This window comes from Dermacentor andersoni, chromosome 8, assembly GCF_023375885.2.
Source record: "Dermacentor andersoni chromosome 8, qqDerAnde1_hic_scaffold, whole genome shotgun sequence".
NCBI lineage: Eukaryota > Metazoa > Arthropoda > Arachnida > Ixodida > Ixodidae > Dermacentor > Dermacentor andersoni.
In genome coordinates, this window is record NC_092821.1 from 39,283,502 (window position 1) to 39,298,094 (window position 14,593).

A 14,593-nucleotide genomic window follows, 5' to 3' on the forward strand; every position below is an offset into this window, starting at 1 on the left:
CTAGGTGACGCCGAAGACTTGAAGTTTACGCGGCCTGCGAACAACTGAGATCAAATGAAAAGTCAGCACTTGAAGAGCGCAAGGGGCAGCAGGAGAGGGCGAATGTGGACTAGCTTTGCTGATAACTATGTCAGCATCGAGTTATATTACTCTAGCCGTGTGCGAGTTGTTTGGGCGTCCGCCACGGCTAGGGGAGGTGATTGGTTTGAAACCAACCGTCCGACACCCACTGGCTCGATATTGATGGGTACAGGTGTACCTCGGCCCGGCGTCCGGAAGTGTGCGAGGTGAATCAACGCCTGGGGAGGGGGGGTTGCTGCTCGGTGTCCTGCCGCCCCCAAAGGGGTGAACAGGTTTCGAACACTAGGCTCCAAGTGTGGTTCTATATCTACATTCATATGTGTGTTTGTCTTTGTGTTCACCCCTATATCTTGACCGGCCCAGTGCGCATATTCGTGCAGGAGTATTACTCCCGTCGTTGCTCCTTAAAGAACACTTCGCGTGCGTTCCAACCTCTTACCCGAATTCATTTGCTTGTGGATCATGCGGGTGTGCTGCAACCTCCGTGCAGCCTCTTGCTTGTTTTCCAAAAGTACGGAAGTATGCCAAAATGTTTGTAGGTTAGCTGATATTATAGAATAAATTGTTATATTAAGGGTAACTTCTTTAACTGATCGCAATTATTTGGCTATTTCAGGTGTTTGGAGCCCCTCTATCCATGTACCCGTCTATCTAGCCACTTACGCAAACCCAGTAACCCAAGTTGTCTGCCAGCTTGGGCTACTTGGTATGAGTGCGTGGTTGTGATGCAGTCGTTGTAGCTCCGTCGTAGTCATTCCAGTTTCGTCAGCTGACTCATGATGCCGTCGCCTTCACGCCTTCTACGCCGACTCACTGGCCCACTGTTGTATAGTTTGGGCCACTAAGTATGCGCTTGTGGTACTATCGTGCTCGTTCCGTCGTCGTCGTTCCGACATCGTCATGAGATTCTTGTCATCCTATAGTCGTCACGCTGTTGTTTTATCATCGTCATCACTTTAGATATGTCATACCATTGTCAAAATGCCGCCGTCATCACACCGCCTTTGTCCCTCTATCGACGTCATTCCATCGTAAGAATGCTGTCATCATTCATTCGTGATTGCCGCCGTTGTCATGGCATTGTCGTCATTGCGTCATCGTGAAACAGTCGCTGTCATGCATCCACTGTCACAACGTCGTCACTATGCAATCGTGCTCGCACCATCCTCGTCAATGCAGCCTGGTAATCTGGTTGTCGTCATACGGCGGTATGACGACAACGGGATTACCAAGCTGTATCGATTACCAACGCAGTTGTAGTCATCCCATTGTCCTCTTGCCACCATCGTCACGCTGTCGTTATACAATCGCATTATTTCAGGACCATCTCTCTGTCGTCATGCCGCCGTCGCGATACCGCCTTTTGTGTTTCATCGACGTCATTCTACCGTCGTCACTGCGTCGTCGTCGTACATTCATCATGATGCATGCCTATGGGTGACCGTGGCAAGCGAGAGCCGAGGCTTAGTGGGCCGACCCCGGATATAGTGCAGGTCGCATGTAGCTGAAGCAACGGAAGTCTCCGACTCTTACAACAAATTCAAGTTCACGTGACTTCAGCAATAGTGTGTTTCGCTTTGTGGCTTCAACGCTAATTGCATTAGCGTCGGCAGTGATTGTTAGATGGGTTCTATTGTAACTTTTGAATGTCGCGCCATGTTGTAAGTTACGTTAAGGAAAAAATAGCCAGCGGTGATTTACCGGTAAAAGCTTTAGCATTACGCTGCACCTCTTTGACTTCAGTGATAGTTTTCGTTCACTCGACACTCATCCTGCCACTTCGAGGAGCGAAGTGCAACTGACGGTAGTCCGGAGGTGACTGAGGCGACGGCGCCTCAGAGTGATCGCCCTTTTCTTCTCGACAGAGCTCATTCGTAGCTACGCTGATCTCTCTTCGTCCCTCTCAGCTCCGATTGGCTTCTAGACCGCCCAGGCTTCTCTAAGGTCTCCCATCCCCTCTATACTACTGCCACGTGACCGGCTTCACATATCTGGGACCCACTTCACACATTTCAAACGTCTACACGTTTTTCTACTTTAACACTGCTAATGCTAACACATTAGATTAAAGGCTGTTTCTGGCAGCTTCACGATCAAACGGTATTCGCTGGCGTTCTATATCATCTACGAGATGGATTGGACCGGCAACCGAATGCCTGAAAGTGTCTCGTCATGCTCAATTTCTTTTTCCAAAGAAGTGACTGCGACATTGAAAAACGACGCTGGCCTTTAAACAAAGATTCGGCCACCAAGAGAAAGGCTTTTTTTTCCCGCTGGGACGAAATACTCTCGCTTATAGTCGGTAATGTTGTTGCTTCATCTTACAGCCCTTAGATGGCAGTAGTCTAAAATTTTCGGGTGAACGAAAAGGACTGTTTTTAATGTATCCGCATAATGCGGGCTCCATTTACTGGTGCAAGAACCACCTTCAGAAGAGAGAGAGAAAGCTCTTTACTTAAAATGCAGAGTGTTTAGCCAGCGTATTTTCTCCTACATGCTACTCTGCAGGGAATGAGACGAGAGAGTAGAAAGGCCCTAGAAAAATGTGGGCAGAAAAATATAGGAAAAATTATGCAGGTCGTGAAATTCTATAGAATTTTATACTGACCAGTACTGTACTCAGAACAGCCACGCGACCTTTATTCGAAGTAGTGATGAAAAGTGCACATCGGCTCCTTCTATAACTAGCGATGAAGTTAGAAGAGCTTTACAAGAAATTACTCGGAGAAAAGCGGCAGGAAAATACGGAATAACAGTCGATTTAATCAAAGCGAAATGCAAGAATGCCCGCGGACCGTGCATTCGGTGCCTGTTAAAGAATCCCAAGTAGTCGAAATTATTCCGGAGCCCCGCATTACGGCGTGCCTCATATTCAAATCTTGGTTTTAGCACGTAAAAACGCTCAATTTAGTTTAATTTATTCAAAGGTGGAGGAGATATTATATTTGATAAGCTTATGGCCCTTGAGAAACTATGCCTCGCGACTTCAGGTGTATCAGAGAGTAGGGAGAATGACAAGACTATGCTAATTCACATCAAAACCAAAAAAGCTTATGTCTAGCACGAACAACACTTATCAATCAGTGAGCACCGTTCGCTTGAAGCTCTCCGTTGCTTTGAAATTCCAAGCGGCGTTTAGTTGGGACGACCGGTATAATGTGCAGATTGGGGACGTAAAGCCTAGTAAAACGTAGTTACAGTTATTTCATGTTAAGGATTACCCTATAGGAAGACCTGGCCACCGAAAGACATGCACTGTGTTTGAACTGAAGTCTCAGAATGAAATAAAACACAAAACAAAATAAAATATACTACTTCAAACAAAATATCTATTTTATGGTTCACGCATGATATATGATGGCACTTTGTAACAGAAAACCTTTGACATCATTTTTGGTAATAGTCGTTTAGGACGACAATTTACCTTCATTTGCTGACGATAGTACTGTTGCGTCGTCTTTAGACTGCCCCTTAATTGCTACGTCCGGTGTGACATAAACTGCGTCTACTGAGTATTTTCGTATCTAGCTTCGTCCCCTTGTATGTTTATGTTACACGTAGTGTTCTCACGACTTGGAATTTTCGTAGCGCCCACAGGAATGCCAAACATTATTACAAATTAAAATAAAAGCTTCAGTACATTCCAACCTGATATTTGTTTCAACCGTAAAGGAATCACCAAGGCATAGACAACTGGATATTCCGTTCTAGTACAGTCACTTAGCAGTAGAATGGAAGTTTCTTTGCCACCGTAACGGTGTATGATAGTGACAACTCATGCTTACTTCAAGTCTGCGACGAAGATTGTTGGTGTGTAACCGCTACAAAATGTGGCGCGCTGCGTAAACCGTATAGAGTTTTTTCTACAATACTCATAGCACATTAGGCTACACTGAACTATAATGTTCAATAAGACTAATATTTGTGCAATGCGCAGCAATTAATGCTATAGAATATTATTATACATCTATACGCAGTAGGGTTAGCAGTCATATCAGCTAGTATAAACTGCTGTAAACAGTTGCTTATTAACTAAATTAACAAGCATGGTGACAGGCGCGCATAGGCGAACTTAATGAACGGAGGTACTCGCTGTGAGGAAGCTGACATGAAGAACGGCAGCAGCGGTGACAGAATTGGGCTTCGGGCTGCCTCTCGCTTCGATGCGAACTAGGCGCAGGAGAAAGAGAGCACACGAAGCCGTTATCTTGGGGATCGGCTAGCCTTGGAACTCACGGCAGATTTCCTCCAAGATAGGATGCGTGTGGTCAGAGCAGCACCGAGACGTGCTGCCCTGCTCCCTTTCGTTCGCTCCCCCCTCCTAGCGAGCACACATCTCCTCGCTGACCTTTGTGCGCGCGTACAGTCGGCGCGCACCCTCCCCACTTTCCTCCCATGCGCGCACGAGAAGACGCCGGCGCACCGAGATACCATTCTTCTTGGCTCACCCTAGCGCGCTTTCCCTCGCACCTCGTCTGGATAAAAGCGCGCGGCCGCGCTTTTATCGCATTTAGACTTTATACGGAACATCACGACGACGCCAACGGCGGAAATTCGCCTGGAGCGCCCATCTAACTGATAGCGCAATAAGAAAACAAAACGAAAATGCAAAGGCCGTTTATATATTCACATGCGAACACATTTATTTCGTACCAGTAAGCTCCATATATAAATGCTGCGCCGATATCTTAGATAAGGTTGACTATTTGTACATACTTACCTCATTAGTAGTTTCGTACTTTAATATACGGTGGATATAGTAGCCTTTATCAGTTGTGTAGTAAAATGCTGACTTCATGCACTTGTAGAAATGCCCAGGGTAGAGATCTTGAGTCATTCCCACAAAGAAGATGTCCGGACCAAGTAAAATCTGCATTTCAAATAAATCATAAGCTTTACCAAAGTAATGTTACTAAAATTGACATTAGATCCCGATTCTGTTTACATTGTAGTAATTTTAACGTGTTTATTTATGCACAATGTAGGCTCCTATAATGCTTTTAGAAAAGCATGCTTCAGATATATTTTTTGCGGGGAGCATGAAAATAGAAATTAGTTTGCCGGAATCAAATAATTGCTGAATAATGAACGTTTTAGTGATATGTTCTCAAATGGCTACCACTTCAGGGATCGCCATCTGGAAGTAAAATGTTCCGTCTTGCTGAACTAGACGAAGACGTGCAGATTCCTCACGTGAATCACTCCACGGAGAGTGCTGTAATTGAGGATGTTTGAGGTCGAAAGAGACATAAGAAACTATAGCGCAATCTGCGAGACCCGTGCGAAGAAGGCTAAGCACCGCCGCTTGACGACACCATAACTGGAATAATCCTCATCCGATTCCTGAGCAATCCTCCAAGTTTGGTATAACTAAAACACATATCAATAACAGGAACTGGTTTGGCTGTTTCTGTCTTCGCGTGCAGAAAACTATATCCTATGGGTGTATATAGGTGCCTTTCGAATAAAAAAGTTGTTAGTAGCGCTTGCGATGTGTGTCTGTGTGTTTGGATTATTTCGTTGGGCTACCTTACGTTCTAGTAAGCATTATCCAACCTGAAAAGCTACCCAGCAAAAGCCGCTTATTCTTGGGCCTCAAGCACTTAATTTTCCATATTTCAAAATTCAGGTTCTTTGATTTGGCCTGAATCTCTCTTAGTTGCTCTGTAAAACCAACGAGCCGGACTGGACCAGATGCCACTGCTGGCCATTGGGCGGATGCACTTGGCACAATAACGGTGTGCTTGCGCTCACTGTTCACTTGTTCGTGCCATAGAGCACGGAATCGCTCTGCTGGCACCTGCACAGAACGTGCACTTGCACCAGCACGCCGTGTTGCTCTTCCACCTTTGACGACATTCCCAATCTATTTTATGGTGGTAATGAAAATAGCTACGCAGCGGTCGCGTACCCATTCGCAGCCAGGTGAATACGTTTGCGCACTAGCTCATATGGTGCTAAAGACATTAGCGACAGGCACTGTGGAAATCCATACCCGTCGTAAGCGATTTGCGCATGCTCCCATTCACACTAGTCGCCGCAACAATTGCAGGCCAGCCATCACACGGTGGTGAACAAGATGATCACATGGGATCACGTGCGCACGCGCAACGACACCTGTCCATCGTTTGGCACACCTTTTAACTATTACGGATCTCAGTCGAGGAGTCTCCTTTTCCGCCGAAGAGGCAGCCTGCTGAAGCCGCGGCAAACTTCCACCTCGGTGATGCTCACAGCGTAGCGGCATCATTGATGACAGCTTCGGGTCATCCTGGTCTGTCGAGAAAGTAGTAGTTTGAAGGTAGCGACACACAATAACATGTGGAGAAAGAAGGGTTGCGGCAATGTCACATTAATATTGCGCTTAGCAATCTTGGGCATTTGCAGCCTATCTGTCTGTCTGTCTGTCTGTCTGTCTGTCTGTCTGTCTGTCTGTCTGTCTGTCTGTCTGTCTGTCTGTCTGTCTGTCTGTCTGTCTGTCTGTCTGTCTGTCTGTCTGTCTGTCTGTCTGTCTGTCTGTCTGTCTGTCTGTCTGTCTGTCTGTCTGTCTGTCTGTCTGTCCGTCCGTCCGTCCGTCCGTCCGTCCGTCCGTCCGTCCGTCCGTCCGTCCGTCCGTCTGTCTGTCTGTCTGTCTGTCTGTCTGTCTGTCTGTCTGTCTGTCTGTCTGTCTGTCTGTCTGTCTGTCTGTCTGTCTGTCTGTCTGTCTGTCTGTCTGTCTAATATTACGCCGAACCAGTGGCCAAAGTTGTCGTCTGTCCTCTAGCTCCGTGCACTAGGTATGTGCTCATGGTTGTGATGAGGGTGCGGCTGTTGTATCATCAGACTTTAGGCTTCGTTCTCCGACTCTCGTCCCGCCGTCTCCGTCACGCATTTGAGCAGGACTCGGTACAAAAGTTGTCTTAACTGCTTCTGCCACAATAGGTGTGCGCTCGTGGTCGTGATGCCGTTGTAGTCGCTGCATCGCAGTCCTTCTGTTTTCATCATCCGACTTTCGTCATGCCTTCGTCGTCGTCATACTATCCTCGCCTTACACTTCATGCATTCGTTGTCATACCATCGGTCGAATGACTTCGTGGTCGTTTCACCGTCGTCACTCCAGCCTCGCCTTCGGGCTATCGTCATCACGCCATCGTAGTTACCACGCCATCGTCATGATACAGTGCTTATGCATTCATTGGCATACCGTCGTTGCCATGCCACCGTTGTCATTCCGTCATCGGCACTCCAGCTTCATAATACGATTATCGTCATGTCGTCAGCATGACGGCGTCGCCATCTTTGTTTCACTAGCACGCCGTCATGATCTCATCATATAAGCTATATTTGCAACAAAGCACTGCAAAAGCTCGGTTACGTACGGCGTACTTTGCGCAGAGCTGCCTTAAATACTAAGCTCGTCACTTTCCAATGAGCAATCCGGTTTCTCCTCGAATACGCGTGTGCATGGAATTCATATGAAAAACGCCATATTGAGAAGTTGCAAATAATTCTGGAAACAGCTATCGGGTTCATCTACCATCGTTATGATGCCAACCAGGTACGTGCCCCCTTCCCTCCGAAATTTCGCTGTCAGTGTGTGGCCTTGCAGGCTTTCCTCCCCCTTCGTTCCCACCACGACCCAGGTCAAGTGTGTGACTTCCCCTCTAAAAAATTTTCTGGCTATGCCACTGGTGCTCCGCGCACGTTTTCCTTAAAGAATCGGGTTTTACTTCTGGTCGCCACCAGCATTGGTAAAACTTATGTGTATAATGCACGTAAAAAGTACGTTTTCCTATATCATATCATTTCCTATATAATTTCCTATATCATGCTACACAAGTGCGTCTGCGCATCCTGTTTCGTTCACTGCAGACATGCATGTTTTTGCACAACACTGGTTACTGTGGTAAATCCCAGAAGAAAACTTACAACAGCTGCCTAATGCAACTGTAGCACTTGCTTAAAGTAAAAAAAATTCAAAAGCCTTCCAGTATGTGAAGATGGAGGATCAGCGAAGCTATATTGCCTAATAGGTATATTAAGTTCTATATTGTGGTTATGCTATATTGGTTGAATAAAGGCATAAACACATAACTTCGTTGTTTGTTACGCGTTCTTCATTTTTTTTCTTAATTTTTAATTTTTTTACTTTACACATATAGACTGACCTTTCGACGCGCATCCCCATAGACTAGTGTTTGGGCAACAGCGTGTTTTAATGCTTTATTGGCTGAATAAAGGCACAAACGCTAACGTAGTTGTTTGTTCGTCTTTTTATTTCATTGTATTCTTTCTTTCTTTTTCTTTTTTGTTATTATTTATATTTTCTTATCCTTTCATTTCTTTCTCTTACTTTACACATATACACTGAAATTTCGACAGGCATCGTCATAGACTAGCGTTTGAGGAACAATCGCTCCGACACATTGTTTTTGTCAACATCTCGGATACATTTTTTCCAGGACCTAGCCATAGACAGCTTAGCTGTAAAACATGTTTTTACCCCTGTGCCTGGGACCTCCTGGAGTCCCACGTGTGACAAGGGTAGTTCAAGGACGCGTTACAGCTCCGCAAGCCCACAGGGGTATGTGTCATTGTGCTTGGACCCTTTCTGCATTATCACCAGGATCGGCCCCTATTATTTATTTTTGTCAACATCTGGCACACATTTTATCCCAGATCCTAGCCATAGACAGCTTCGCTGTAAAACGAATCATACGGTTTTGTTCCATTTCCGTACTTCTTGCGACACTGTTCAATTAATCTTGTGGAATATCGATTGCCTCTTTGAGTAACCGCAAGGTTTCATTGCCGAAGCAATAATCAATAATAACATCTCCTTTTAGATAAACTACTCTTTATCCCAAATTCAAGCACCATGCATGGGTCTAATTATGTTTTTAGCAAAATTTGAATTTTATATGTTCACTGCAGGAGGGTAATTGGAAGTGGCACTGTTAAGTACGAAAGCTAACGTTAGCAAATACACTGAGTAGTAGCTTTCCAATAGATCAGTCCATTTAATTAGAATAAAGTGCTGCCGTAAGTTGTTTCTAATATGGCCTATTATTAAATAAATAATTGTTTATTAATTTATAACTCAAATGCCTTTGGTGCGGGTTAAAAAATTACAAGTGAGTGTGTTATGTTTGTGCTAGGTCTTCGATAAATTAGTGGAAGTCTCTAGGATTGGAGTGGTGCGTAGCGTCGGTGAGCAGATAATTCGAGCCGTTCGCTGTTCGAACGAAAATGGAGTTGTGATGTGCAGTAGTGCGCACAGACGCTGGGTACACAGATTTAGAAAGACTGTTGCAGAGGAAAAGGCTATGAGCAGGTATAATAATCGAGCGAGCAAGGGACGAGTGATAAAACATGTAGTAGAGGAACCGGCATGCTTTCTGCTTGACTCAAAACTGGGGAGATTAGCTCTGTGCTTTACTTCAGAGATTCTAGAATAGTGAGAGTAATCGGAGAAAACAAATCCAATAGCCCGCTTTTGCATGGATTCAACGACTCTTTATAGGTTAATCTGATGCGAGTCCCGAAATTGGCATGCGTATTCTAGCTTGGGACGAACAAACGTTTTGCGCGTTAGCAGTTTTACGTGAGAAGAGATACACTTAAGGTTACACTGGACATAATCAATGCCATGGTTAGCGTCATTTGTTAGATTTCCTTAATGATGCGACCAACCAAGATCCCTAGTCACTGTGATATCCAGATATTTATATGATGACACTAAAGATAACCCTGAACCAAAAACAACGTACCTAAGACCTTGGAATGAAGCTCGGTGGTGGAAGGAAAACTGACATTTAAGGGACGCAAGAAGTTCTAGACCAGTTTTCAACAGTTAGCAAATTATTTTCATGGACAATGTTTTCATGGAAGCTGTAAATAGGCTGGTAAAGTACGCAATCGTCTGAGAAAAGGCGAATACACTAGGAGATGTTAGTCGGTTGGTCATTAATGAAGATTAGAAAATTAATGGTCCAAGGCAGCGCTTCAGCGCATCCTTAATTGTCCAGATGAGGCGCTTCCAGAAACCGCTTCACTACACAGCTCGTTCGGCGATGAATCTCCACCTGATGCAGTGAAAACTTGGCTGGCCGTCTACATTCTCGCTGAGCAGCAATAGCAGTTGCTTGTAACATCTTCGGAATGTCATGGCATTATCAGAATAAAGTGTAGATGGAATACCACGTCTGAATGCAAATCGACGAAAGGCAAGGATGAATGGTCGCGCTGTCACGTTCGCGGTTATTTCTAAGTGCACTGCTTGTGTCACCTCACAGGATAAAACAGTAATATAACGCTTCGCAGACTGTTGCGTAGAGCGGCAGTAAAGTGTGTAGCAAAAGCGTACTCCTGCGACGTCGAACGGTGATGTTTCTGCTCTGCGGTCTTTCGGTAATTGTGCCACGGGGACCAATGCTGCAAGCAAACGCCGACGGTGACACGGCAAGCACAACTGAAGCACCGTCTTAACGGTTCGTCTGCTCTTCAAGATTCAAAATCTTGACTGGAGATCCAGAAGCGTAACTTGAAATCCAGCATGTAGTAGACAGACTTGCGTTGCAGATACCAAGAGCCGTGTAAACGCGTGGTGTAAGAGGATTGGGTGTTTAATTTGCTCTAGCGCATCGAGTTCCTATAAGTGGCCTCTAATTCTAAGCAGCCCGTTCTGGTCAATATCCGGTCGTAGGGTGAGCACGCTGGAACCTGATGGCAACGGCTGGCCAGCGTGACATCTCGCGACCTCGGCTGGTAAGGCGGTTTTATTTCCAGTGACGTCAGCGGCCCTGACAAAGATCGCAGGTTTCGAGAAGTGTTGCAACTAAAGCTCCAATTCCGGGCTAATATGCGTATCTACCGGAGGGCAAGGGGGGCAGTTGCCCCCCACTTTTGACACCGGGGGGGGGGGGGGGGCAAATGCATCATTTACCATCCCCGCCACACTTTTGAAAGCGGGCACTTTCGACTGCACGCCGGAAAGCGCAACAAAGCTGCAGCTGACGCTAAAATTTCTTTCTCAATAGAGTGAGCACACAAGCCACATAAGCAGTGCTTTTCTTTACTACGGATCCTCTGTTCAGACAGTGATGGTTGTTTCTTGCGCCTTCTCAGGACGTCCTGTATAGCGGACGACGCGCGCGATTCGCCATGCGCACTTGCGTTGTGGAGAACACCTGGTGCTGGGTTGTTCCGGCCCTAACAAAATGATGCAAGTTCCTTGCGCAACTTGCATCATGTTCAGTTATTTGGGACCGCTATATCTGTATTCAAAAACACAATCAGCTTGATACATTTAACCTGCGGGCGAAGAGAAAATCGGGGTAAGGTATTATAATCAGCCGCGCCCAACGACTTCTGTGCCTTATGGCATGAGATCGTTGGATGATCAAATGCTGGAACTATTTAATCCCTGTTCAGAGATAGCCGACATAGCGTTGCAGTCTCGGTATCTTATCACCATGAAAAATCTAATGAAATCTCTTACAGTTATAACTGCGGAAATTAATTTTTTAACCACGGCTTATCGTAGATAGGCTCGTGAAAATGACCTTGGTCGAACGTGCAGAGCCGTTTTAATGCTTGCAGAACATTGACTTGAATTTTTTCTAGAAGCATGTGTCACTGCCGACTTTGACGATTTAATTTTCAGGCTGTTTATAAAAAAAATATGCGTGGCTCTGATATCGCAAACGCTGGAGACTAGCGAAGTTGGGGGAAGGCCAGTGAAGCAGTGCCAAACCGCACGCTTAGTCTAACTTTTGCTGGGCTTCTTGCCGCTTTGGTGGTCTCCGGTGCTTGCTATAGCAGAGGCACACATAATTGTTTCCTCGCTTTCCTTGTCCGCGCAAGTTATCGCCTGCATTGTGACTGCGCCACGATAAGGCGAAATCAAAACGCGCCAAGCGTTTTGATTTGGCAACTCGGAAATGTCTCTTGTTTTTGTTGTTCACATGTATACAATTTTTATTGAACCGAGGGGATGATACGTGCTCTGTAACATAAATAGTTGATATGCATTCATTCATTATTTCAATTTCTTTTTAAATATTAGTTAGTTTGTTTTAACTCATCTACCCGGAAAATCAACTACGAACGAAGTGTAGAACACAGCTAAGCGTCCATTCATGCTTGCATAATCCCCATTATTGGGTACAGTGTTAATAATTTCTTTTCTTTTTTAAGGCTTGCAATGAATGGAACTGTGAATTATTACGTGAGCCCTCAACCCTGGTAAGCTGGTTAGTGACGAGACGTTATCACGATGTGACATAAACAAAACATTTAACATGTACGCATTTTGATCAGCAAGTTTCGTTTGCTGAAAGATTGGTTGCGCAAGACAAATGTGAGTTACGTGCTCAAAATTTTGAATAATTCGTCATTTCTTGACGTAGGTGTTAGCCGGTGAAGCCAGTTTATGGAGAGAAAATTAACATCACCGCATAAAATGATGGAAGTGTCACGGTATGTAAACGTTAGAGTAAAGCAATTCGTGTAGCGAAACGGCGAAGGTTCAGCGCCACGAGGGCGAAAGCATACAGAGAATACAACAGGTGGGTATGAATTGCAAGAAAAGAGAAATAAGGCTTCGATTGACGCAGTTCACTCGAGTACTGAGCACCTGCGACTACGGTGGGTAGTCAACAATGCCACGCATACCTTCGCGGGCCCGCCGAAAAATAACAAGTTCGGGGAATATACACAACAGTTCAGATTCATCAAAATGAATTTAGTAATGTTTCGGTGGGTGCTACTATTTGAAGTTCAGTTGCTTCGATAAGGTAGTGGAGGGAATCACGTTTCGGAAGAATGCTTCTAATTTTCGTGTATAAAAACGGGAAAGTGTCAAACCTGTTTTCGGAGGCATTAAGAGACAACTATATCTTTTACTTGATATGACCACACTTTTGGCATGATCAAACACATATCTCCTGCTGTCTATAATTAGCTTGTCGTGACGAAGGTTAAAACATTTCTTTTGGAATTTTCCACATTCTACCACGTTTTCGTGGGCAACACGAGTGTTGAGAGATTAATCTTCGGATATTCTGAAGCCTCATTCTCTTATTCTTTATTTTTTTTTTTTGCATTGGAAAGACCATGCTGCTTTAGTTTGAAGTTGACGAGATTCGCGAGAATCGGTGTGTATTTATGTTCATATGTTCCGATCTGGGTGGCGCACTCTGTATCAGTTGACTGGATACCAAGAATAAGGCTTGAACAGCACTGTTGTATAATCAGACTTTCAGATTAATCCAACGATTAATGCTCGGACTCGGGAAATATAGTCAGATTTGACAATATCATTATATTTAATAACGCTTAAACTGCGGAACATTCAATTATTCTTGTTCGTAGTTCTTGATTATATCTATAGTTAGGTTTCAGTGTTGAAGTGTTGTATCTGTTACGGCTGCTTACTTATTTCTTATTTAACGAAGCAACGGGCAAATAGGCTATCATTTCCGCTATATACACAATGCTTCTCAAATTCTCTCTCAAATGTTCAATATTTATTATTTTGTGTGCGGATTCGCTCTCAACTAGCAATAATGTTCTGTATATAAGTGCGCATATGTAACATACCTGAGAGGCTGCCATGAAGGAGAAGGGTAATACTACAGCAGGCGTTTTTTTCTGCGCCGTCTTCGGCTAAGTTTAAAGAAATTGACTCGAGTACTTTCATTATATAAGGCGTCGAATTACAGAAAAAACGCTCACCGTACGGATATCAAAGGTCCTCTTGACTTGAATGTCGTTGCGTAACCAATGGTTTCATTGAGTGAAAAAAAGCAGTGAAATCAGGTTCTTTAAAAATTGTAATTGGCACTTTAACCTTATAATAGGTACCCTAGTAATAACAATGCAAAGTATCAATAAGAGGTTACTTTTGCTAGCAACACAATATAAAGTACTGATACATATATCTAAAATTAAACTGCAAATCAGATGTCATAACGACTGAAGGGGCCATTAGAGCGAAACCACAAAGGTAGAAGCCATACTATGCCAACATTGCACAGAATTCGGTATGCCAAAGAGAAATTTTACCAGCTAATTGTCGCGCGGCGCATCTTTTCAAAATTTGCGTGTTGATGAAAGCAGGGACGCAGGTCACAGTACGTTCTGGTGGGCAACGATTGTACTTAGCCGAATAACAACGTAAAAAATACGTCATGGATATAAATTCAAGTGGCGTACGTCCTTTCAGCAAACCACGGAAGATAAACAAGACACAGCTTCGATAGTTTTAGCTAGTTGCGTTTCCTAAAAATAGACAATGAATAACAAAAAAATGTTAAATTTTACGACCGAATGTTTACATGCTAGTGCAGTTTCCGGTGAAGCGGAACCGTTTTCCGCATCGCCGTGGCGAAAAAATCGGTGCGAGACCGATTTTTTCGCCGCCTGGTTTTCCGCCCGTTTTTCCGCTTAGGCCGGCGGATTTTGTCAAGTTTTTTCCGCTTCCGTCTGCTCCGAGACCAAGTGTGAACGTAGCCTAAATCTTTGTTACAAA

At 44.5% G+C, this 14,593-nt stretch overlaps 1 long non-coding RNA gene across 1 annotated transcript; it reads right to left on the bottom strand.

Moving 5' to 3' along the window:
- Positions 1-4,802: 4,802 nt before the first annotated feature.
- LOC129383503 (uncharacterized) lies at positions 4,803-13,884 on the bottom strand. The gene is made up of 2 exons (XR_008611398.1): positions 13,798-13,884; positions 4,803-4,951 (listed from the first exon to the last, which is right to left on the bottom strand). It is a non-coding gene; the product is annotated as an uncharacterized lncRNA (long non-coding RNA).
- Between the last annotated feature and the right edge of the window lie 709 nt (positions 13,885-14,593).